Source organism: Chiloscyllium punctatum, chromosome 4 (genome assembly GCF_047496795.1).
Source record: "Chiloscyllium punctatum isolate Juve2018m chromosome 4, sChiPun1.3, whole genome shotgun sequence".
NCBI classification, from domain to species: domain Eukaryota; kingdom Metazoa; phylum Chordata; class Chondrichthyes; order Orectolobiformes; family Hemiscylliidae; genus Chiloscyllium; species Chiloscyllium punctatum.
The window spans coordinates 4,143,988-4,171,695 of NC_092742.1; the positions used below are offsets into that span (position 1 = coordinate 4,143,988).

General features: G+C 50.4%; 1 protein-coding gene across 4 annotated transcripts in view; it reads right to left on the reverse strand.

The window, feature by feature from the left end:
• The window catches only part of ttll5 (tubulin tyrosine ligase-like family, member 5), a 453,533-nt gene that overhangs the window by 7,822 nt on the left and 418,003 nt on the right, over positions 1-27,708 (reverse strand). The gene's annotated exons all lie outside the window — the stretch shown is intronic.

Here is a 27,708-nt window from a genome sequence, read left to right on the forward strand (position 1 = left end):
AGCTGACACACAGTATCAGCCGTGTGTACCCTGGACATTACACCAGCTGACACACAGTAACAACTGCGTGTACACTGGACATTACACCAGCTGACACACAGTAACAGATGTGTGTACCCTGGACTTTACACCATCTGACACACAGTAACAGCCGTGTGTACCATGGACATTACACCAGCTGACACACAGTAACAACTGCGTGTACACTGGACATTACACCAGCTGACACACAGTAACAACTGCGTGTACACTGGACATTACACCAGCTGACACACAGTAACAGATGTGTGTACCCTGGACTTTACACCATCTGACACACAGTAACAGACGTGCGTACCCTGGACATTATACCAGCGGACACACAGTAACAGACGTGTGTACCCTGGACATTGCACCAGCTGACACACAGTAAAACCTGTGTGTACCCTGGACATTACACCAGCTGACACACAGTAACACACGTGTGTACCCTGGACATTACACCAGCTGACACACAGTAACACCCGTGTGTACCCTGGACATTACACCAGCTGACACACAGTAACACTCGTGTGTACCCTGGACATTACACCAGCTGACACACAGTAACACCCGTGTGTACCCGGGACATTACACCAGCTGACACACAGTAACACCTGTGTGTACCCTGGACATTACTCCAGCTGACACACAGTAAAAGACGTGTGTACCCTGGACATTACACCAGCTGACACACAGTAACACCCGTGTGTACCCTGGACATTACACCAGCTGACACACAGTAACACCCGTGTGTACCCTGGACATTACACCAGCTGACGCACAGTAACACCCGTGTGTACCCTGGACATTACACCAGCTGACGCACAGTAACAGACGTGTGTACCCAGGACATTACACCAGCTGACACACAGTAACACCCGTGTGTACCCTGGACATTACACCAGCTGACACACAGTAACACCCGCGTGTATCCTGGACATGACACCAGATGACACACAGTAGGACCCGCGTGTATCCTGGACATTACACCAGCTGACACACAGTAACACCCGTGTATACCCTGGACATTACACCAGCTGACACACAGTAACACCCGTGTGTACCCTGGACATTACACCAGCTGACACACAGTAACACTCCTGTGTACCCTGGACATTACACCAGCTGACACACAGTAACACTCGTGTGTACCCTGGACATTACACAAGCTGACACACAGTAACACCCGCGTGTATCCTGGACATTACACCAGCTGACACACAGTAACACCCGTGTGTACCCTGGACATTACACCAGCTGACACACAGTAACACCCGCGTGTATCCTGGACATTACACCAGCTGACACACAGTAACACCCGTGCGTACCCGGGACATTACACCAGCTGACACACAGTAACAACTGCGTGTATCCTGGACATTACACCAGCTGACACACAGTAACACCCGTTTGTACCCTGGACATTACACCAGCTGACACACAGTAACAACTGCGTGTATCCTGGACATTACACCAGCTCACACACAGTAACAGCCGTGTGAACCCTGGACATTACACCAGCTCACACACAGTAACAGACGTGTGTACCCTGGACATTACACCAGCTGACACACAGTAACAGCCGTGTGTACCTGGGACATTGCACCAGCTGACACACAGTAACACCCGTGTGTACCTGGGACATTGCACCAGCTGACACACAGTAACAGATGCGTGTACCTGGGACATTGCACCAGCTGACACACAGTAACACCCGTGTGTACCTGGGACATTGCACCAGCTGACACACAGTAACACCCGTGTGTACCCTGGACATTACACCAGCTGACACCCAGTAACAGCCGTGTGTACACTGGACATTACACCAGCTGACACACAGTAACACCCGTGTGTACCCGGGACATTACACCAGCTGACACACAGTAACGCACGTGTGTACCCTGGACATTACACCAGCTGACACACAGGAACACCCGTGTGTACACTGGACATTACACCAGCTGACACACAGTAAAACCCGTGTGTACCCTGGACATTACACCAGCTGACACACAGTAACAGACGTGTGTATCCTGGACATTACACCAGCTGACACACAGTAACAGACGTGTGTACCCTGGACATTACACCAGCTGACACACAGTAACAGATGTGTGTACCCTGGACATTACACCAGCTGACACACAGTAACAGCCGTGTGTACCCTGGACATTACACCAGCTGACACACAGTAACAAACGTGTGTCCCCTGGACATTACACCAGCTGACGCACAGTAACAGATGTGTGTACCCTGGACATTACACCAGCTGACACACAGTAACAGACGTGTGTACACTGGACATGACACCAGCTGACACACAGTAACACCCGTGTGTACCCTGGATATTACATCAGCAGACATACAGTAACAGCCATGTGTACCCTGGACATTACACCAGCTGACACACAGTAACACCCACGTGTATCCTGGACATTACACCAGCTGACACACAGTAACACCCGTGTGTATCCTGTACATTACCCCAGCTGACACACAGTAACAGCCGTGTGTACCCTGGACATTACACCAGCTGACGCACAGTAATACCCGTGTGTACCCTGGACATTACACCAGCTGACACACAGTAACAGCCGTGTGTACCCTGGACATTACATCAGTTGACACACAGTAACACCCGTGCGTACCCGGGACATTACACCAGCTGACACACAGTAACAACTGCGTGTATCCTGGACATTACACCAGCTGACACACAGGAACACCCGTTTGTATCCTGGACATTACACCAGCTGACACGCAGTAACAACTGCGTGTATCCTGGACATTACACCAGCTGACACACAGTAACAGCCGTGTGTACCCTGGACATTACACCAGCTGACGCACAGTAACACCCGTGTGTACCCTGGACATTACACCAGCTGACACACAGTAACAGCCGTGTGTACACTGGACATTACACCAGCTGACACACAGTAACACCCGTGTGTACCCTGGACATTACACCAGCTGACACACAGTAACGCACGTGTGTACCCTGGACATTACACCAGCTGACACACAGTAACAGACGTGTGTACCCTGGACATTACACCAGCTGACACACAGGAACACCCGTGTGTACACTGGACATTACACCAGCTGACACACAGTAAAACCCGTGTGAACCCTGGACATTACACCAGCTGACACACAGTAACAGACGTGTGTATCCTGGACATTACACCAGCTGACACACAGTAACAGACGTGTGTACCCTGGACATTACACCAGCTGACACACAGTAACAGATGTGTGTACCCTGGACATTACACCAGCTGACACACAGTAACAGCCGTGTGTACCCTGGACATTACACCAGCTGACACACAGTAACAGACGTGTGTACCCTGGACATTACACCAGCTGACGCACAGTAACAGATGTGTGTACCCTGGACATTACACCAGCTGACACACAGTAACAGACGTGTGTACACTGAACATGACACCACCTGACACACAGTAACACCCGTGTGTACCCTTGATATTACATCAGCAGACATACAGTAACAGCCATGTGTACCCTGGACATTACACCAGCTGACACACAGTAACAGCTGTGTCTAACCTGGACATTACACCAGCTGACACACAGTAACAACTGCGTGTACACTGGACATTACACCAGCTGACACACAGTAACAACTGCGTGTACACTGGACATTACATTAGCTGACACACAGTAACAGATGTGTATACCCTGGACTTTACACCATCTGACACACAGTAACAGACGTGTGTACCCTGGACATTATACCAGTTGACACACAGTAACATCTGTGTGTACCCTGGACATTACACCAGCTGACACACAGTAACACCCGTGTGTACCCTGGACATTACACCAGCAGACACACAGTAACAGCCGTGTGTACCATGGACATTACACTAGCTGACACACAGTAACAACTGCGTGTACACTGGACATTACACCAGCTGACACACAGTAACAACTGCGTGTACACTGGACATTACACCAGCTGACACACAGTAACAGATGTGTGTACCCTGGACTTTACACCATCTGACACACAGTAACAGACGTGTTTACCCTGGACATTATACCAGCTGACACACAGTAACAGACGTGTGTACCCTGGACATTACACCAGCTTACACACAGTAACACCCGTGTGCACCCTGGACATTGCACCAGCTGACACACAGTAACACCTGTGTGTACCCTGGACATTACACCAGCTGACACACAGTAACACCCGTGTGTACCCTGGACATTACACCAGCTGACACACAGTAACACCCGTGTGTACCCTGGACATTACACCAGCTGACACACAGTAACACCCGTGTGTACGCTGGACATTACACCAGCTGACACACAGTAACACCCGTGTGTACCCTGGACATTACACCAGCTGACACACAGTAACACCCGTGTGTACCCTGGACATTACACCAGCTGACACACAGTAACACCCGTGTGTACGCTGGACATTACACCAGCTGACACACAGTAACACCTGTGTGTACCCTGGACATTACTCCAGCTGACACACAGTAAAAGACGTGTGTACCCTGGACATTACACCAGCTGACACACAGTAACACCCGTGTGTACCCTGGATATTACACCAGGTGACACACAGTAACACCCTTGTGTACGCTGACATTACACCAGCTGACACACAGTAACACCCGTGTGTACCCTGGACATTACACCAGCTGACACACAGTAACACCCGTGTGTACCCTGGACATTTCATCAGCTGACACACAGTAACACCCGTGTGTATCCTGGACATTACACCAGCTGACACACAGTAACACCCGCGTATATCCTGGACATTACACCAGCTGACACACAGTAACACCCGTGTGTACCCTGGACATTACACCAGCTGACACACAGTAACACCCGTGTGTACCCTGGACATTACACCAGCTGACACACAGTAACACTCGTGTGTACCCTGGACATTACACCAGCTGACACACAGTAACACTCGTGTGTACCCTGGACATTACACCAGCTGACACACAGGAACACCCGCGTGTATCCTGGACATTACACCAGCTGACACACAGTAACACTCGTGTGTACCCGGGACATTACACCAGCTGACACACAGTAACACTCGTGTGCACCCTGGACATTACACCAGCTGACACACAGTAACAGACGTTTGTACCCTGGACATTACACCAGTTGACACACAGTAACACCCGTGTGTACCCTGGACATTACACCAGCTGACACACAGTAACAGATGTGCGTACCCGGGACATTACACCAGCTGACACACAGCAACACCCGTGTGCACCCTGGACATTACACCAGCTGACACACAGAAACAACTGCGTGTATCCTAGACATTACACCAGCTGACACACAGTAACAGCCGTGTGTACCCTGGACATTACACCAGCTGACGCACAGTAACACCCGTGTGCACCCTGGACATTACACCAGCTGACACACAGTAACAGACGTGTGTACCCTGGACATTACACCAGCTGACACACAGTAACAGACGTGTGTACACTGGTCATTACAAATGCTGACACACAGTAACACTCGTGTGTACCCTGGACATTACACCAGCAGACACACAGTAACAGCCGTGTGTACCATGGACATTACACTAGCTGACACACAGTAACAACTCCGTGTACACTGGACATTACACCAGCTGACACACAGTAACAACTGCGTGTACACTGGACATTACACCAGCTGACACACAGTAACAGATGTGTGTACCCTGGACTTTACACCATCTGACACACAGTAACAGACGTGTTTACCCTGGACATTATACCAGCTGACACACAGTAACAGACGTGTGTACCCTGGACATTACACCAGCTTACACACAGGAACACCCGTGTGCACCCTGGACATTGCACCAGCTGACACACAGTAACACCTGTGTGTACCCTGGACATTACACCAGCTGACACACAGTAACACCCGTGTGTACCCTGGACATTACACCAGCTGACACACAGTAACACCCGTGTGTACCCTGGACATTACACCAGCTGACACACAGTAACACCCGTGTGTACGCTGGACATTACACCAGCTGACACACAGTAACACCCGTGTGTACGCTGGACATTACACCAGCTGACACACAGTAACACCCGTGTGTACCCTGGACATTACACCAGCTGACACACAGTAACACCCGTGTGTACGCTGGACATTACACCAGCTGACACACAGTAACACCTGTGTGTACCCTGGACATTACTCCAGCTGACACACAGTAAAAGACGTGTGTACCCTGGACATTACACCAGCTGACACACAGTAACACCCGTGTGTACCCTGGACATTACACCAGGTGACACACAGTAACACCCTTGTGTACGCTGACATTACACCAGCTGACACACAGTAACACCCGTGTGTACCCTGGACATTACACCAGCTGACACACAGTAACACCCGTGTGTACCCTGGACATTTCACCAGCTGACACACAGTAACACCCGTGTGTATCCTGGACATTACACCAGCTGACACACAGTAACACCCGCGTATATCCTGGACATTACACCAGCTGACACACAGTAACACCCGTGTGTACCCTGGACATTACACCAGCTGACACACAGTAACACCCGTGTGTACCCTGGACATTACACCAGGTGACACACAGTAACACCCTTGTGTACGCTGACATTACACCATCTGACACACAGTAACAGACGTGTGTACCCTGGACATTATACCAGCTGACACACAGTAACATCTGTGTGTACCCTGGACATTACACCAGCTGACACACAGTAACACCCGTGTGTACCCTGGACATTACACCAGCAGACACACAGTAACAGCCGTGTGTACCATGGACATTAAACTAGCTGACACACAGTAACAACTGCGTGTACACTGGACATTACACCAGCTGACACACAGTAACAACTGCGTGTACACTGGACATTACATTAGCTGACACACAGTAACAGATGTGTGTACCCTGGACTTTACACCATCTGACACACAGTAACAGACGTGTGTACCCTGGACATTATACCAGCTGACACACAGTAACAGACGTGTGTACCCTGGACATTACACCAGCAGACACACAGTAACAGCCGTGTGCACCCTGGACATTGCACCAGCTGACACACAGTAACACCTGTGTGTACCCTGGACATTACACCAGTTGACACATAGTAACACCCGCGTGTATCCTGGACATTACACCAGCTGACACACAGTAACACCCGCGTGTATCCTGGACATTACACCAGCTGACACACAGTAACAACTGCGTGGACCCTGGACATTACACCAGCTGACACACAGTAACAGACGTTTGTACCCTGGACATTACACCAGTTGACACACAGTAACACCCGTGTGTACCCTGGACATTACACCAGCTGACACACAGTAACAGACGTGTGTACCCTGGACATTACACCAGCTGACACACAGTAACACCCGTGCGTACCCGGGACATTACACCAGCTGACACACTGTAACAACTGCGTGTATCCTGGACATTACACCAGCTGACACGCAGTAACAACTGCGTGTATCCTGGACATTACACCAGCTGACACACAGTAACACCCGTGTGTACCCTGGACATTACACCAGCTGACACACAGTAACAGATGCGTGTACCTGGGACATTGCACCAGCTGACACACAGTAACACCCGTGTGTACCTGGGACATTGCACCAGCTGACACAAAGTAACACCCGTGTGTACCCTGGACATTACACCAGCTGACACACAGTAACAGCCGTGTGTACACTGGACATTACACCAGCTGACACACAGTAACACCCGTGTGTACCCCGGACATTACACCAGCTGACACACAGTAACGCACGTGTGTACCCTGGACATTACACCAGCTGACACACAGTAACAGACGTGTGTACCCTGGACATTACACCAGCTGACACACAGTAACAGACGTGTGTATCCTGGACATTACACCAGCTGACACACAGTAACAGCCGTGTGTACCCTGGACATTACACCAGCTGACACACAGGAACAGACGTGTGTACCCTGGACATTACACCAGCTGACACACAGTAACACCCGTGTGTACCCCGGACATTACACCAGCTGACACAAAGTAACACCCGTGTGTACCCTGGACATTACACCAGCTGACACACAGTAACAGCCGTGTGTACACTGGACATTACACCAGCTGACACACAGTAACACCCGTGTGTACCCCGGACATTACACCAGCTGACACACAGTAACGCACGTGTGTACCCTGGACATTACACCAGCTGACACACAGTAACAGACGTGTGTACCCTGGACATTACACCAGCTGACACACAGTAACAGACGTGTGTATCCTGGACATTACACCAGCTGACACACAGTAACAGCCGTGTGTACCCTGGACATTACACCAGCTGACACACAGGAACAGACGTGTGTACCCTGGACATTACACCAGCTGACACACAGTAACAGACGTGTGTATCCTGGACATTACACCAGCTGACACACAGTAACAGCCGTGTGTACCCTGGACATTACACCAGCTGACACAGAGTAACAGCTGTGTCTAACCTGGACATTACACCAGCTGACACACAGTAACAACTGCGTGTACACTGGACATTACACCAGCTGACACACAGTAACAACTGCGTGTACACTGGACATTACACCAGCTGACACACAATAACAGATGTGTATACCCTGGACTTTACACCATCTGACACACAGTAACAGACGTGTATACCCTGGACATTATACCAGCTGACACACAGTAACATCTGTGTGTACCCTGGACATTACACCAGCTGACACACAGTAACACCCGTGTGTACCCTGGACATTACACCAGCAGACACACAGTAACAGCCGTGTGTACCATGGACATTACACTAGCTGACACACAGTAACAACTGCGTGTACACTGGACATTACACCAGCTGACACACAGTAACAACTGCGTGTACACTGGACATTACACCAGCTGACACACAGTAACATATGTGTGTACCCTGGACTTTACACCATCTGACACACAGTAACAGACGTGTTTACCCTGGACATTATACCAGCTGACACACAGTAACAGACGTGTTTACCCTGGACATTACACCAGCTGACACACAGTAACACCCGTGTGCACCCTGGACATTGCACCAGCTGACACACAGTAACAGCTGTGTGTACCCTGGACATGACACCAGCTGACACACAGTAACACCCGTGTGTACCCTGGACATTACACCAGCTGACACACAGTAACACCCGTGTGTAGCCTGGACATTACACCAGCTGACACACAGTAACACCCGTGTGTACGCTGGACATTACACCAGCTGACACACAGTAACACCCGTGTGTTCGCTGGACATTACACCAGCTGACACACAGTAACACCCGTGTGTACCCTGGACATTACACCAGCTGACACACAGTAACACCCGTGTGTACGCTGGACATTACACCAGCTGACACACAGTAACACCTGTGTGTATCCTGGACATTACTCCAGCTGACACACAGTAAAAGACGTGTGTACCCTGGACATTACACCAGCTGACACACAGTAACACCCGTGTGTACCCTGGACATTACACCAGCTGACACACAGTAACACCCTTGTGTACGCTGGACATTACACCAGCTGACACACAGTAACACCCGTGTGTACCCTGGACATTACACCAGCTGACACACAGTAACACCCGTGTGTATCCTGGACATTTCACCAGCTGACACACAGGTAACACCCGTGTGTATCCTGGACATTACACCAGCTGACACACAGTAACACCCGCGTATATCCTGGACATTACACCAGCTGACACACAGTAACGCCCGTGTGTACCCTGGACATTACACCAGCTGACACACAGTAACACCCGTGTGTACCCTGGACATTACACCAGCTGACACACAGTAACACTCGTGTGTACCCTGGACATTACACCGGCTGACACACAGGAACACCCGCGTGTATCCTGGACATTACACCAGCTGACACACAGTAACACTCGTGTGTACCCGGGACATTACACCAGCTGACACACAGTAACACCCGTGTGCACCCTGGACATTACACCAGCTGACACACAGTAACAGACGTTTGTACCCTGGACATTACACCAGTTGACACACAGTAACACCCGTGTGTACCCTGGACATTACACCAGCTGACACACAGTAACAGATGTGCGTACCCGGGACATTACACCAGCTGACACACAGCAACACCCGTGTGCACCCTGGACATGACACCAGCTGACACACAGAAACAACTGCGTGTATCCTAGACATTACACCAGCTGACACACAGTAACACCCGTGTGTACCCTGGACATTACACCAGCTGACGCACAGTAACACCCGTGTGCACCCTGGACATTACACCAGCTGACACACAGTAACAGACGTGTGTACCCTGGACATTACACCAGCTGACACACAGTAACAGACGTGTGTACACTGGTCATTACAAATGCTGACACACAGTAACACTCGTGTGTACCCTGGACATTACACCAGCAGACACACAGTAACAGCCGTGTGTACCATGGACATTACACTAGCTGACACACAGTAACAACTCCGTGTACACTGGACATTACACCAGCTGACACACAGTAACAACTGCGTGTACACTGGACATTACACCAGCTGACACACAGTAACAGATGTGTGTACCCTGGACTTTACACCATCTGACACACAGTAACAGACGTGTTTACCCTGGACATTATACCAGCTGACACACAGTAACAGACGTGTGTACCCTGGACATTACACCAGCTTACACACAGGAACACCCGTGTGCACCCTGGACATTGCACCAGCTGACACACAGTAACACCTGTGTGTACCCTGGACATTACACCAGCTGACACACAGTAACACCCGTGTGTACCCTGGACATTACACCAGCTGACACACAGTAACACCCGTGTGTACCCTGGACATTACACCAGCTGACACACAGTAACACCCGTGTGTACGCTGGACATTACACCAGCTGACACACAGTAACACCCGTGTGTACGCTGGACATTACACCAGCTGACACACAGTAACACCCGTGTGTACCCTGGACATTACACCAGCTGACACACAGTAACACCCGTGTGTACGCTGGACATTACACCAGCTGAGACACAGTAACACCTGTGTGTACCCTGGACATTACTCCAGCTGACACACAGTAAAAGACGTGTGTACCCTGGACATTACACCAGCTGACACACAGTAACACCCGTGTGTACCCTGGACATTACACCAGGTGACACACAGTAACACCCTTGTGTACGCTGACATTACACCAGCTGACACACAGTAACACCCGTGTGTACCCTGGACATTACACCAGCTGACACACAGTAACACCCGTGTGTACCCTGGACATTTCACCAGCTGACACACAGTAACACCCGTGTGTATCCTGGACATTACACCAGCTGACACACAGTAACACCCGCGTATATCCTGGACATTACACCAGCTGACACACAGTAACACCCGTGTGTACCCTGGACATTACACCAGCTGACACACAGTAACACCCGTGTGTACCCTGGACATTACACCAGCTGACACACAGTAACACCCGCGTACATCCTGGACATTACACCAGCTGACACACAGTAACACCCGTGTGTACCCTGGACATTACACCAGCTGACACACAGTAACACCCGTGTGTACCCTGGACATTACACCAGCTGACACACAGTAACACTCGTGTGTACCCTGGACATTACACCGGCTGACACACAGGAACACCCGCGTGTATCCTGGACATTACACCAGCTGACACACAGTAACACTCGTGTGTACCCGGGACATTACACCAGCTGACACACAGTAACACCCGTGTGCACCCTGGACATTACACCAGCTGACACACAGTAACAGACGTTTGTACCCTGGACATTACACCAGTTGACACACAGTAACACCCGTGTGTACCCTGGACATTACACCAGCTGACACACAGTAACACCCGTGCGTACCCGGGACATTACACCAGCTGACACACAGTAACACTCGTGTGCACGCTGGACATTACACCAGCTGACACACAGTAACAGACGTTTGTACCCTGGACATTACACCAGTTGACACACAGTAACAGATGTGTGTACCCTGGACTTTACACCATCTGACACACAGTAACAGACGTGTTTACCCTGGACATTATACCAGCTGACACACAGTAACAGACGTGTGTACCCTGGACATTACACCAGCAGACACACAGTAACAGCCGTGTGTACCATGGACATTACACTAGCTGACACACAGTAACAACTGCGTGTACACTGGACATTACACCAGCTGACACACAGTAACAACTGCGTGTACACTGGACATTACACCAGCTGACACACAGTAACAGATGTGTGTACCCTGGACTTTACACCATCTGACACACAGTAACAGACGTGTTTACCCTGGACATTATACCAGCTGACACACAGTAACAGACGTGTGTACCCTGGACATTACACCAGCTTACACACAGGAACACCCGTGTGCACCCTGGACATTGCACCAGCTGACACACAGTAACACCTGTGTGTACCCTGGACATTACACCAGCTGACACACAGTAACACCCGTGTGTACCCTGGACATTACACCAGCTGACACACAGTAACACCCGTGTGTACCCTGGACATTACACCAGCTGACACACAGTAACACCCGTGTGTACGCTGGACATTACACCAGCTGACACACAGTAACACCCGTGTGTACGCTGGACATTACACCAGCTGACACACAGTAACACCCGTGTGTACCCTGGACATTACACCAGCTGACACACAGTAACACCCGTGTGTACGCTGGACATTACACCAGCTGACACACAGTAACACCTGTGTGTACCCTGGACATTACTCCAGCTGACACACAGTAAAAGACGTGTGTACCCTGGACATTACACCAGCTGACACACAGTAACACCCGTGTGTACCCTGGACATTACACCAGCTGACACACAGTAACACCCTTGTGTACGCTGACATTACACCAGCTGACACACAGTAACACCCGTGTGTACCCTGGACATTACACCAGCTGACACACAGTAACACCCGTGTGTACCCTGGACATTTCACCAGCTGACACACAGTAACACCCGTGTGTATCCTGGACATTACACCAGCTGACACACAGTAACACCCGCGTATATCCTGGACATTACACCAGCTGACACACAGTAACACCCGTGTGTACCCTGGACATTACACCAGCTGACACACAGTAACACCCGTGTGTACCCTGGACATTACACCAGGTGACACACAGTAACACCCTTGTGTACGCTGACATTACACCATCTGACACACAGTAACAGACGTGTGTACCCTGGACATTATACCAGCTGACACACAGTAACATCTGTGTGTACCCTGGACATTACACCAGCTGACACACAGTAACACCCGTGTGTACCCTGGACATTACACCAGCAGACACACAGTAACAGCCGTGTGTACCATGGACATTAAACTAGCTGACACACAGTAACAACTGCGTGTACACTGGACATTACACCAGCTGACACACAGTAACAACTGCGTGTACACTGGACATTACATTAGCTGACACACAGTAACAGATGTGTGTACCCTGGACTTTACACCATCTGACACACAGTAACAGACGTGTGTACCCTGGACATTATACCAGCTGACACACAGTAACAGACGTGTGTACCCTGGACATTACACCAGCAGACACACAGTAACAGCCGTGTGCACCCTGGACATTGCACCAGCTGACACACAGTAACACCTGTGTGTACCCTGGACATTACACCAGTTGACACATAGTAACACCCGCGTGTATCCTGGACATTACACCAGCTGACACACAGTAACACCCGCGTGTATCCTGGACATTACACCAGCTGACACACAGTAACAACTGCGTGGACCCTGGACATTACACCAGCTGACACACAGTAACAGACGTTTGTACCCTGGACATTACACCAGTTGACACACAGTAACACCCGTGTGTACCCTGGACATTACACCAGCTGACACACAGTAACAGACGTGTGTACCCTGGACATTACACCAGCTGACACACAGTAACACCCGTGCGTACCCGGGACATTACACCAGCTGACACACTGTAACAACTGCGTGTATCCTGGACATTACACCAGCTGACACGCAGTAACAACTGCGTGTATCCTGGACATTACACCAGCTGACACACAGTAACACCCGTGTGTACCCTGGACATTACACCAGCTGACACACAGTAACAGATGCGTGTACCTGGGACATTGCACCAGCTGACACACAGTAACACCCGTGTGTACCTGGGACATTGCACCAGCTGACACAAAGTAACACCCGTGTGTACCCTGGACATTACACCAGCTGACACACAGTAACAGCCGTGTGTACACTGGACATTACACCAGCTGACACACAGTAACACCCGTGTGTACCCCGGACATTACACCAGCTGACACACAGTAACGCACGTGTGTACCCTGGACATTACACCAGCTGACACACAGTAACAGACGTGTGTACCCTGGACATTACACCAGCTGACACACAGTAACAGACGTGTGTATCCTGGACATTACACCAGCTGACACACAGTAACAGCCGTGTGTACCCTGGACATTACACCAGCTGACACACAGGAACAGACGTGTGTACCCTGGACATTACACCAGCTGACACACAGTAACAGACGTGTGTATCCTGGACATTACACCAGCTGACACACAGTAACAGCCGTGTGTACCCTGGACATTACACCAGCTGACACAGAGTAACAGCTGTGTCTAACCTGGACATTACACCAGCTGACACACAGTAACAACTGCGTGTACACTGGACATTACACCAGCTGACACACAGTAACAACTGCGTGTACACTGGACATTACACCAGCTGACACACAATAACAGATGTGTATACCCTGGACTTTACACCATCTGACACACAGTAACAGACGTGTATACCCTGGACATTATACCAGCTGACACACAGTAACATCTGTGTGTACCCTGGACATTACACCAGCTGACACACAGTAACACCCGTGTGTACCCTGGACATTACACCAGCAGACACACAGTAACAGCCGTGTGTACCATGGACATTACACTAGCTGACACACAGTAACAACTGCGTGTACACTGGACATTACACCAGCTGACACACAGTAACAACTGCGTGTACACTGGACATTACACCAGCTGACACACAGTAACATATGTGTGTACCCTGGACTTTACACCATCTGACACACAGTAACAGACGTGTTTACCCTGGACATTATACCAGCTGACACACAGTAACAGACGTGTTTACCCTGGACATTACACCAGCTGACACACAGTAACACCCGTGTGCACCCTGGACATTGCACCAGCTGACACACAGTAACAGCTGTGTGTACCCTGGACATGACACCAGCTGACACACAGTAACACCCGTGTGTACCCTGGACATTACACCAGCTGACACACAGTAACACCCGTGTGTAGCCTGGACATTACACCAGCTGACACACAGTAACACCCGTGTGTACGCTGGACATTACACCAGCTGACACACAGTAACACCCGTGTGTTCGCTGGACATTACACCAGCTGACACACAGTAACACCCGTGTGTACCCTGGACATTACACCAGCTGACACACAGTAACACCCGTGTGTACGCTGGACATTACACCAGCTGACACACAGTAACACCTGTGTGTATCCTGGACATTACTCCAGCTGACACACAGTAAAAGACGTGTGTACCCTGGACATTACACCAGCTGACACACAGTAACACCCGTGTGTACCCTGGACATTACACCAGCTGACACACAGTAACACCCTTGTGTACGCTGGACATTACACCAGCTGACACACAGTAACACCCGTGTGTACCCTGGACATTACACCAGCTGACACACAGTAACACCCGTGTGTATCCTGGACATTTCACCAGCTGACACACAGGTAACACCCGTGTGTATCCTGGACATTACACCAGCTGACACACAGTAACACCCGCGTATATCCTGGACATTACACCAGCTGACACACAGTAACGCCCGTGTGTACCCTGGACATTACACCAGCTGACACACAGTAACACCCGTGTGTACCCTGGACATTACACCAGCTGACACACAGTAACACTCGTGTGTACCCTGGACATTACACCGGCTGACACACAGGAACACCCGCGTGTATCCTGGACATTACACCAGCTGACACACAGTAACACTCGTGTGTACCCGGGACATTACACCAGCTGACACACAGTAACACCCGTGTGCACCCTGGACATTACACCAGCTGACACACAGTAACAGACGTTTGTACCCTGGACATTACACCAGTTGACACACAGTAACACCCGTGTGTACCCTGGACATTACACCAGCTGACACACAGTAACACCCGTGCGTACCCGGGACATTACACCAGCTGACACACAGTAACACTCGTGTGCACCCTGGACATTACACCAGCTGACACACAGTAACAGACGTTTGTACCCTGGACATTACACCAGTTGACACACAGTAACACCCGTGTGTACCCTGGACATTACACCAGCTGACACACAGTAACACCCGTGCGTACCCGGGACATTACACCAGCTGACACACAGTAACACCCGTGTGTACCCTGGACATTACACCAGCTGACACACAGTAACACCCGTGTGTACGCTGGACATTACACCAGCTGACACACAGTAACACCCGTGTGTACGCTGGACATTACACCAGCTGACACACAGTAACACCCGTGTGTACCCTGGACATTACACCAGCTGACACACAGTAACACCCGTGTGTACGCTGGACATTACACCAGCTGACACACAGTAACACCTGTGTGTACCCTGGACATTACTCCAGCTGACACACAGTAAAAGACGTGTGTACCCTGGACATTACACCAGCTGACACACAGTAACACCCGTGTGTACCCTGGACATTACACCAGGTGACACACAGTAACACCCTTGTGTACGCTGACATTACACCAGCTGACACACAGTAACACCCGTGTGTACCCTGGACATTACACCAGCTGACACACAGTAACACCCGTGTGTATCCTGGACATTTCACCAGCTGACACACAGTAACACCCGTGTGTATCCTGGACATTACACCAGCTGACACACAGTAACACCCGCGTATATCCTGGACGTTACACCAGCTGACACACAGTAACACCCGTGTGTACCCGGGACATTACACCAGCTGACACACAGTAACACCCGTGTGTACCCTGGACATTACACCAGCTGACACACAGTAACACTCGCGTGTACCCTGGACATTACACCTGCTGACACACAGGAACACCCGCGTGTATCCTGGACATTACACCAGCTGACACACAGTAACACTCGTGTGTACCCGGGACATTACACCAGCTGACACACAGTAACACTCGTGTGCACCCTGGACATTACACCAGCTGACATACAGTAACAGACGTTTGTACCCTGGACATTACACCAGTTGACACACAGTAACACCCGTGTGTACCCTGGACATTACACCAGCTGACACACAGTAACAGATGTGCGTACCCGGGACATTACACCAGCTGACACACAGCAACACCCGTGTGCACCCTGGACATTACACCAGCTGACACACAGAAACAACTGCGTGTATCCTAGACATTACACCAGCTGACACACAGTAACAGCCGTGTGTACCCTGGACATTACACCAGCTGACGCACAGTAACACCCGTGTGCACCCTGGACATTACACCAGCTGACACACAGTAACAGACGTGTGTACCCTGGACATTACACCAGCTGACACACAGTAACAGACGTGTGTACACTGGTCATTACACCAGCTGACACACAGTAACACGAGTGTGTACCCTGGACATTACACCTGCTGACACACAGTAACACCCGTGTGTACCCTGGACATTACACCAGTTGACACACAGCAACAGTCGTGTGTACCATGGACATTACACCAGCTGACACACAGTAACAACTGCGTGTACACTGGACATTACACCAGCTGACACACAGTAACAACTGCGTGTACACTGGACATTACACCAGCTGACACACAGTAACAACTGCGAGTACACTGGACATTACACCAGCTGACACACAGTAACATGTGTGTACCCCGGACTTTACACCATCTGACACACAGTAACAGACGTGTGTACCCTGGACATTATACCAGCTGACACACAGTAACACCCATGTGTACCCTGGACATTACACCAGCTGACACACAGTAACAGACGTGTGTACCCTGGACATTACACCAGCTGACACACAGTAACACCCATGTGTACCCTGGACATTACACCAGATGACACACAGTAACACCCGTGTGTACCCTGGACATTGCACCAGCTGACACACAGTAACACCCGTGTGTACCCTGGACATTACACCAGCTGACACACAGTAACACCCGTGTGTACCCTGGACATTACACCAGCTGACACACAGTAACACCCGTGTGTACCCAGGACATTACTCCAGCTGACACACAGTAACACCCGTGTGTACCCTGGACATTACACCAGCTGACACACAGTAACAGCTGTGTCTAACCTGGACATTACACCAGCTGACACACAGTAACAACTGCGTGTACACTGGACATTACACCAGCTGACACACAGTAACAGATGTGTATACCCTGGACTTTACACCATCTGACACACAGTAACAGACGTGTGTACCCTGGACATTATACCAGCTGACACACAGTAACATCTGTGTGTACCCTGGACATTACACCAGCTGACACACAGTAACACCCGTGTGTACCCTGGACATTACACCAGCAGACACACAGTAACAGCCGTGTGTACCATGGACATTAAACAAGCTGACACACAGTAACAACTGCGTGTACACTGGACATTACACCAGCTGACACACAGTAACAACTGCGTGTACACTGGACATTACATTAGCTGACACACAGTAACAGATGTGTGTACCCTGGACTTTACACCATCTGACACACAGTAACAGACGTGTGTACCCTGGACATTATACCAGCTGACACACAGTAACAGATGTGTGTACCCTGGACATTACACCAGCAGACACACAGTAACAGCCGTGTGCACCCTGGACATTGCACCAGCTGACACACAGTAACACCTGTGTGTACCCTGGACATTACACCAGTTGACACATAGTAACACCCGCGTGTATCCTGGACATTACACCAGCTGACACACAGTAACACCCGCGTGTATCCTGGACATTACACCAGCTGACACACTGTAACAACTGCGTGGACCCTGGACATTACACCAGCTGACACGCAGTAACAACTGCGTGTATCCTGGACATTACACCAGCTGACACACAGTAACAGCCGTGTGTACCCTGGACATTACACCAGCTGACACACAGTAACAGATGCGTGTACCTGGGACATTGCACCAGCTGACATACAGTAACACCCGTGTGTACCTGGGACATTGCACCAGCTGACACAAAGTAACACCCGTGTGTACCCTGGACATTACACCAGCTGACACACAGTTACAGACGTGTGTACACTGGACATTACACCAGCTGACACACAGTAACAGACGTGTTTACCCTGGACATTATACCAGCTGACACACAGTAACGCACGTGTGTACCCTGGACATTACACCAGCTGACACACAGTAACAGACGTGTGTACCCTGGACATTACACCAGCTGACACACAGTAACAGACGTGTGTATCCTGGACATTACACCAGCTGACACACAGTAACACCCGTGTGTAGCCTGGACATTACACCAGCTGACACACAGTAACACCCGTGTGTACGCTGGACATTACACCAGCTGACACACAGTAACACCCGTGTGTTCGCTGGACATTACACCAGCTGACACACAGTAACACCCGTGTGTACCCTGGACATTACACCAGCTGACACACAGTAACACCCGTGTGTACGCTGGACATTACACCAGCTGACACACAGTAACACCTGTGTGTATCCTGGACATTACTCCAGCTGACACACAGTAAAAGACGTGTGTACCGTGGACATTACACCAGCTGACACACAGTAACACCCGTGTGTACCCTGGACATTACACCAGCTGACACACAGTAACACCCTTGTGTACGCTGGACATTACACCAGCTGACACACAGTAACACCCGTGTGTACCCTGGACATTACACCAGCTGACACACAGTAACACCCGTGTGTATCCTGGACATTTCACCAGCTGACACACAGTAACACCCGTGTGTATCCTGGACATTACACCAGCTGACACACAGTAACACCCGCGTATATCCTGGACATTACACCAGCTGACACACAGTAACACCCGTGAGTACCCTGGACATTACACCAGCTGACACACAGTAACACCCGTGTGTACCCTGGACATTACACCAGCTGACACACAGTAACACTCGTGTGTACCCTGGACATTACACCTGCTGACACACAGGAACACCCGCGTGTATCCTGGACATTACACCAGCTGACACACAGTAACACTCGTGTGTACCCGGGACATTACACCAGCTGACACACAGTAACACCCGTGTGCACCCTGGACATTACACCAGCTGACACACAGTAACAGACGTTTGTACCCTGGACATTACACCAGTTGACACACAGTAACACCCGTGTGTACCCTGGACATTACACCAGCTGACACACAGTAACACCCGTGCGTACCCGGGACATTACACCAGCTGACACACAGTAACACTCGTGTGCACCCTGGACATTACACCAGCTGACACACAGTAACAGACGTTTGTACCCTGGACATTACACCAGTTGACACACAGTAACACCCGTGTGTACCCTGGACATTACACCAGCTGACACACAGTAACACCCGTGCGTACCCGGGACATTACACCAGCTGACACACAGTAACACCCGTGTGTACCCTGGACATTACACCAGCTGACACACAGTAACACCCGTGTGTACGCTGGACATTACACCAGCTGACACACAGTAACACCCGTGTGTACGCTGGACATTACACCAGCTGACACACAGTAACACCCGTGTGTACCCTGGACATTACACCAGCTGACACACAGTAACACCCGTGTGTACGCTGGACATTACACCAGCTGACACACAGTAACACCTGTGTGTACCCTGGACATTACTCCAGCTGACACACAGTAAAAGACGTGTGTACCCTGGACATTACACCAGCTGACACACAGTAACACCCGTGTGTACCCTGGACATTACACCAGGTGACACACAGTAACACCCTTGTGCACGCTGACATTACACCAGCTGACACACAGTAACACCCGTGTGTACCCTGGACATTACACCAGCTGAAACACAGTAACACCCGTGTGTATCCTGGACATTTCACCAGCTGACACACAGTAACACCCGTGTGTATCCTGGACATTACACCAGCTGACACACAGTAACACCCGCGTATATCCTGGACGTTACACCAGCTGACACACAGTAACACCCGTGTGTACCCTGGACATTACACCAGCTGACACACAGTAACACCCGTGTGTACCCTGGACATTACACCAGCTGACACACAGTAACACTCGTGTGTACCCTGGACATTACACCAGCTGACACACAGTAACACTCGTGTGTACCCTGGACATTACACCTGCTGACACACAGGAACACCCGCGTGTATCCTGGACATTACACCAGCTGACACACAGTAACACTCGTGTGCACCCTGGACATTACACCAGCTGACACACAGTAACAGACGTTTGTACCCTGGACATTACACCAGTTGACACACAGTAACACCCGTGTGTACCCTGGACATTACACCAGCTGACACACAGTAACAGATGTGCGTACCCGGGACATTACACCAGCTGACACACAGCAACACCCGTGTGCACCCTGGACATTACACCAGCTGACACACAGAAACAACTGCGTGTATCCTAGACATTACACCAGCTGACACACAGTAACAGCCGTGTGTACCCTGGACATTACACCAGCTGACGCACAGTAACACCCGTGTGCACCCTGGACATTACACCAGCTGACACACAGTAACAGACGTGTGTACCCTGGACATTACACCAGCTGACACACAGTAACAGACGTGTGTACACTGGTCATTACAAATGCTGACACACAGTAACAGCCGTGTGTACACTGGTCATTACACCAGCTGACACACAGTAACAGATGCGTGCACCTGGGACATTGCACCAGCTGACACACAGTAACACCCGTGTATACCATGGATATTACACCAGCTGACACACAGTAACACCAGTGTGTACCCTGGACATTACACCTGCTGACACACAGTAACACCCGTGTGTACCCTGGACATTACACCAGTTGACACACAGCAACAGTCGTGTGTACCATGGACATTACACCAGCTGACACACAGTAACAACTGCGTGTACACTGGACATTGCACCAGCTGACACACAGTAACAACTGCGTGTACACTGGACATTACACCAGCTGACACACAGTAACAACTGCGAGTACACTGGACATTACACCAGCTGACACACAGTAACATGTGTGTACCCCGGACTTTACACCATCTGACACACAGTAACAGACGTGTGTACCCTGGACATTATACCAGCTGACACACAGTAACACCCATGTGTACCCTGGACATTACACCAGCTGACACACAGTAACAGACGTGTGTACCCTGGACATTACACCAGCTGACACACAGTAACACCCATGTGTACCCTGGACATTACACCAGATGACACACAGTAACACCCGTGTGTACCCTGGACATTGCACCAGCTGACACACAGTAACACCCGTGTGTACCCTGGACATTACACCAGCTGACACACAGTAACACCCGTGTGTACCCTGGACATTACACCAGCTGACACACAGTAACACCCGTGTGTACCCAGGACATTACTCCAGCTGACACACAGTAACACCCGTGTGTACCCTGGACATTACACCAGCTGACACACAGTAACAGCTGTGTCTAACCTGGACATTACACCAGCTGACACACAGTAACAACTGCGTGTACACTGGACATTACACCAGCTGACACACAGTAACAGATGTGTATACCCTGGACTTTACACCATCTGACACACAGTAACAGACGTGTGTACCCTGGACATTATACCAGCTGACACACAGTAACATCTGTGTGTACCCTGGACATTACACCAGCTGACACACAGTAACACCCGTGTGTACCCTGGACATTACACCAGCAGACACACAGTAACAGCCGTGTGTACCATGGACATTAAACTAGCTGACACACAGTAACAACTGCGTGTACACTGGACATTACACCAGCTGACACACAGTAACAACTGCGTGTACACTGGACATTACATTAGCTGACACACAGTAACAGATGTGTGTACCCTGGACTTTACACCATCTGACACACAGTAACAGACGTGTGTACCCTGGACATTATACCAGCTGACACACAGTAACAGACGTGTGTACCCTGGACATTACAGCAGCAGACACACAGTAACAGCCGTGTGCACCCTGGACATTGCACCAGCTGACACACAGTAACACCTGTGTGTACCCTGGACATTACACCAGTTGACACATAGTAACACCCGCGTGTATCCTGGACATGACACCAGCTGACACACAGTAACACCCGCGTGTATCCTGGACATTACACCAGCTGACACACAGTAACAACTGCGTGGACCCTGGACATTACACCAGCTGACACACAGTAACAGACGTTTGTACCCTGGACATTACACCAGTTGACACACAGTAACACCCGTGTGTACCCTGGACATTACACCAGCTGACACACAGTAACAGACGTGTGTACCCTGGACATTACACCAGCTGACACACAGTAACACCCGTGCGTACCCGGGACATTACACCAGCTGACACACTGTAACAACTGCGTGTATCCTGGACATTACACCAGCTGACACGCAGTAACAACTGCGTGTATCCTGGACATTACACCAGCTGACACACAGTAACAGCCGTGTGTACCCTGGACATTACACCAGCTGACACACAGTAACAGATGCGTGTACCTGGGACATTGCACCAGCTGACACACAGTAACACCCGTGTGTACCTGGGACATTGCACCAGCTGACACAAAGTAACACCCGTGTGTACCCTGGACATTACACCAGCTGACACACAGTAACAGACGTGTGTACACTGGACATTACACCAGCTGACACACAGTAACACCCGTGTGTACCCTGGACATTACACCAGCTGACACACAGTAACGCACGTGTGTACCCTGGACATTACACCAGCTGACACACAGTAACAGACGTGTGTACCCTGGACATTACACCAGCTGACACACAGTAACAGACGTGTGTATCCTGGACATTACACCAGCTGACACACAGGAACAGACGTGTGTACCTGGGACATTGCACCAGCTGACACAAAGTAACACCCGTGTGTACACTGGACATTACACCAGCTGACACACAGTAACAGACGTGTGTACACTGGACATTACACCAGCTGACACACAGTAACACCCGTGTGTACCCTGGACATTACACCAGCTGACACACAGTAACGCACGTGTGTACCCTGGACATTACACCAGCTGACACACAGTAACAGACGTGTGTACCCTGGACATTACACCAGCTGACACACAGTAACAGCCGTGTGTACCCTGGACATTACACCAGCTGACACACAGGAACAGACGTGTGTACCCTGGACATTACACCAGCTGACACACAGTAACAGACGTGTGTATCCTGGACATTACACCAGCTGACACACAGTAACAGCCGTGTGTACCCTGGACATTACACCAGCTGACACAGAGTAACAGCTGTGTCTAACCTGGACATTACACCAGCTGACACACAGTAACAACTGCGTGTACACTGGACATTACACCAGCTGACACACAGTAACAACTGCGTGTACACTGGACATTACACCAGCTGACACACAATAACAGATGTGTATACCCTGGACTTTACACCATCTGACACACAGTAACAGACGTGTATACCCTGGACATTATACCGGCTGACACACAGTAACATCTGTGTGTACCCTGGACATTACACCAGCTGACACACAGTAACACCCGTGTGTACCCTGGACATTACACCAGCAGACACACAGTAACAGCCGTGTGTACCATGGACATTACACTAGCTGACACACAGTAACAACTGCGTGTACACTGGACATTACACCAGCTGACACACAGTAACAACTGCGTGTACACTGGACATTACACCAGCTGACACACAGTATCATATGTGTGTACCCTGGACTTTACACCATCTGACACACAGTAACAGACGTGTTTACCCTGGACATTATACCAGCTGACACACAGTAACAGACGTGTGTACCCTGGACATTACACCAGCTGACACACAGTAACACCCGTGTGCACCCTGGACATTGCACCAGCTGACACACAGTAACACCTGTGTGTACCCTGGACATGACACCAGCTGACACACAGTAACACCCGTGCGTAGCCTGGACATTACACCAGCTGACACACAGTAACACCCGTGTGTAGCCTGGACATTACACCAGCTGACACACAGTAACACCCGTGTGTACGCTGGACATTACACCAGCTGACACACAGTAACACCCGTGTGTTCGCTGGACATTACACCAGCTGACACACAGTAACACCCGTGTGTACCCTGGACATTACACCAGCTGACACACAGTAACACCCGTGTGTACGCTGGACATTACACCAGCTGACACACAGTAACACCTGTGTGTATCCTGGACATTACTCCAGCTGACACACAGTAAAAGACGGGTGTACCCTGGACATTACACCAGCTGACACACAGTAACACCCGTGTGTACCCTGGACATTACACCAGCTGACACACAGTAACACCCTTGTGTACGCTGGACATTACACCAGCTGACACACAGTAACACCCGTGTGTATCCTGGACATTTCACCAGCTGACACACAGTAACACCCGTGTGTATCCTGGACATTACACCAGCTGACACACAGTAACACCCGCGTATATCCTGGACATTACACCAGCTGACACACAGTAACACCCGTGTGTACCCTGGACATTACGCCAGCTGACACACAGTAACACCCGTGTGTACCCTGGACATTACACCAGCTGACACACAGTAACACTCGTGTGTACCCTGGACATTACACCTGCTGACACACAGGAACACCCGCATGTATCCTGGACATTACACCAGCTGACACACAGTAACACTCGTGTGTACCCGGGACATTACACCAGCTGACACACAGTAACACCCGTGTGCACCCTGGACATTACACCAGCTGACACACAGTAACAGACGTTTGTACCCTGGACATTACACCAGTTGACACACAGTAACACCCGTGTGTACCCTGGACATTACACCAGCTGACACACAGTAACACCCGTGCGTACCCGGGACATTACACCAGCTGACACACAGTAACACTCGTGTGCACCCTGGACATTACACCAGCTGACACACAGTAACAGACGTTTGTACCCTGGACATTACACCAGTTGACACACAGTAACACCCGTGTGTACCCTGGACATTACACCAGCTGACACACAGTAACACCCGTGCGTACCCGGGACATTACACCAGCTGACACACAGCAACACCCGTTTGTACCCTGGACATTACACCAGCTGACACACAGTAACAACTGCGTGTATCCTAGACATTACACCAGCTGACACACAGGAACAGCCGTGTGTACCCTGGACATTACACCAGCTGACACACAGTAACAACTGCGTGTATCCTAGACATTACACCAGCTGACACACAGTAACACTCGTGTGTACCCTGGACATTACACCAGCTGACGCACAGTAACACCCGTGTGCACACTGGACATTACACCAGCTGACACACAGTAACAGATGTGTGTACCCTGGACATTACACCAGCTGACGCACAGTAACACCCGTGTGTACCCTGGACATTACACCAGCTGACACACAGTAACAGCCGTGTGTACACTGGTCATTACAAATGCTGACACACAGTAACACTCGTGTGTACCCTGGACATTACACCAGCTGACACACAGTAACAGCCGTGTGTACCTGGGAAATTACACCAGCTGACACACAGTAACAGATGCGTGCACCTGGGACATTGCACCAGCTGACACACAGTAACAACTGCGTGTACACTGGACATTACACCAGCTGACACACAGTAACAACTGCGTGTACACTGGACATTACACCAGCTGACACACAGTAACAACTGCGAGTACACTGGACATTACACCAGCTGACACACAGTAACATGTGTGTACCCCGGACTTTACACCATCTGACACACAGTAACAGACGTGTGTACCCTGGACATTATACCAGCTGACACACAGTAACACCCATGTGTACCCTGGACATTACGCCAGCTGACACACAGTAACAGACGTGTGTACCCTGGACATTACACCAGCTGACACACAGTAACACCCATGTGTACCCTGGACATTACACCAGATGACACACAGTAACACCCGTGTGTACCCTGGACATTGCACCAGCTGACACACAGTAACACCCGTGTGTACCCTGGACATTACACCAGCTGACACACAGTAACACCCGTGTGTACCCTGGACATTACACCAGCTGACACACAGTAACACCCGTGTGTACCCAGGACATTACTCCCGCTGACACACAGTAACACCCGTGTGTACCCTGGACATTACACC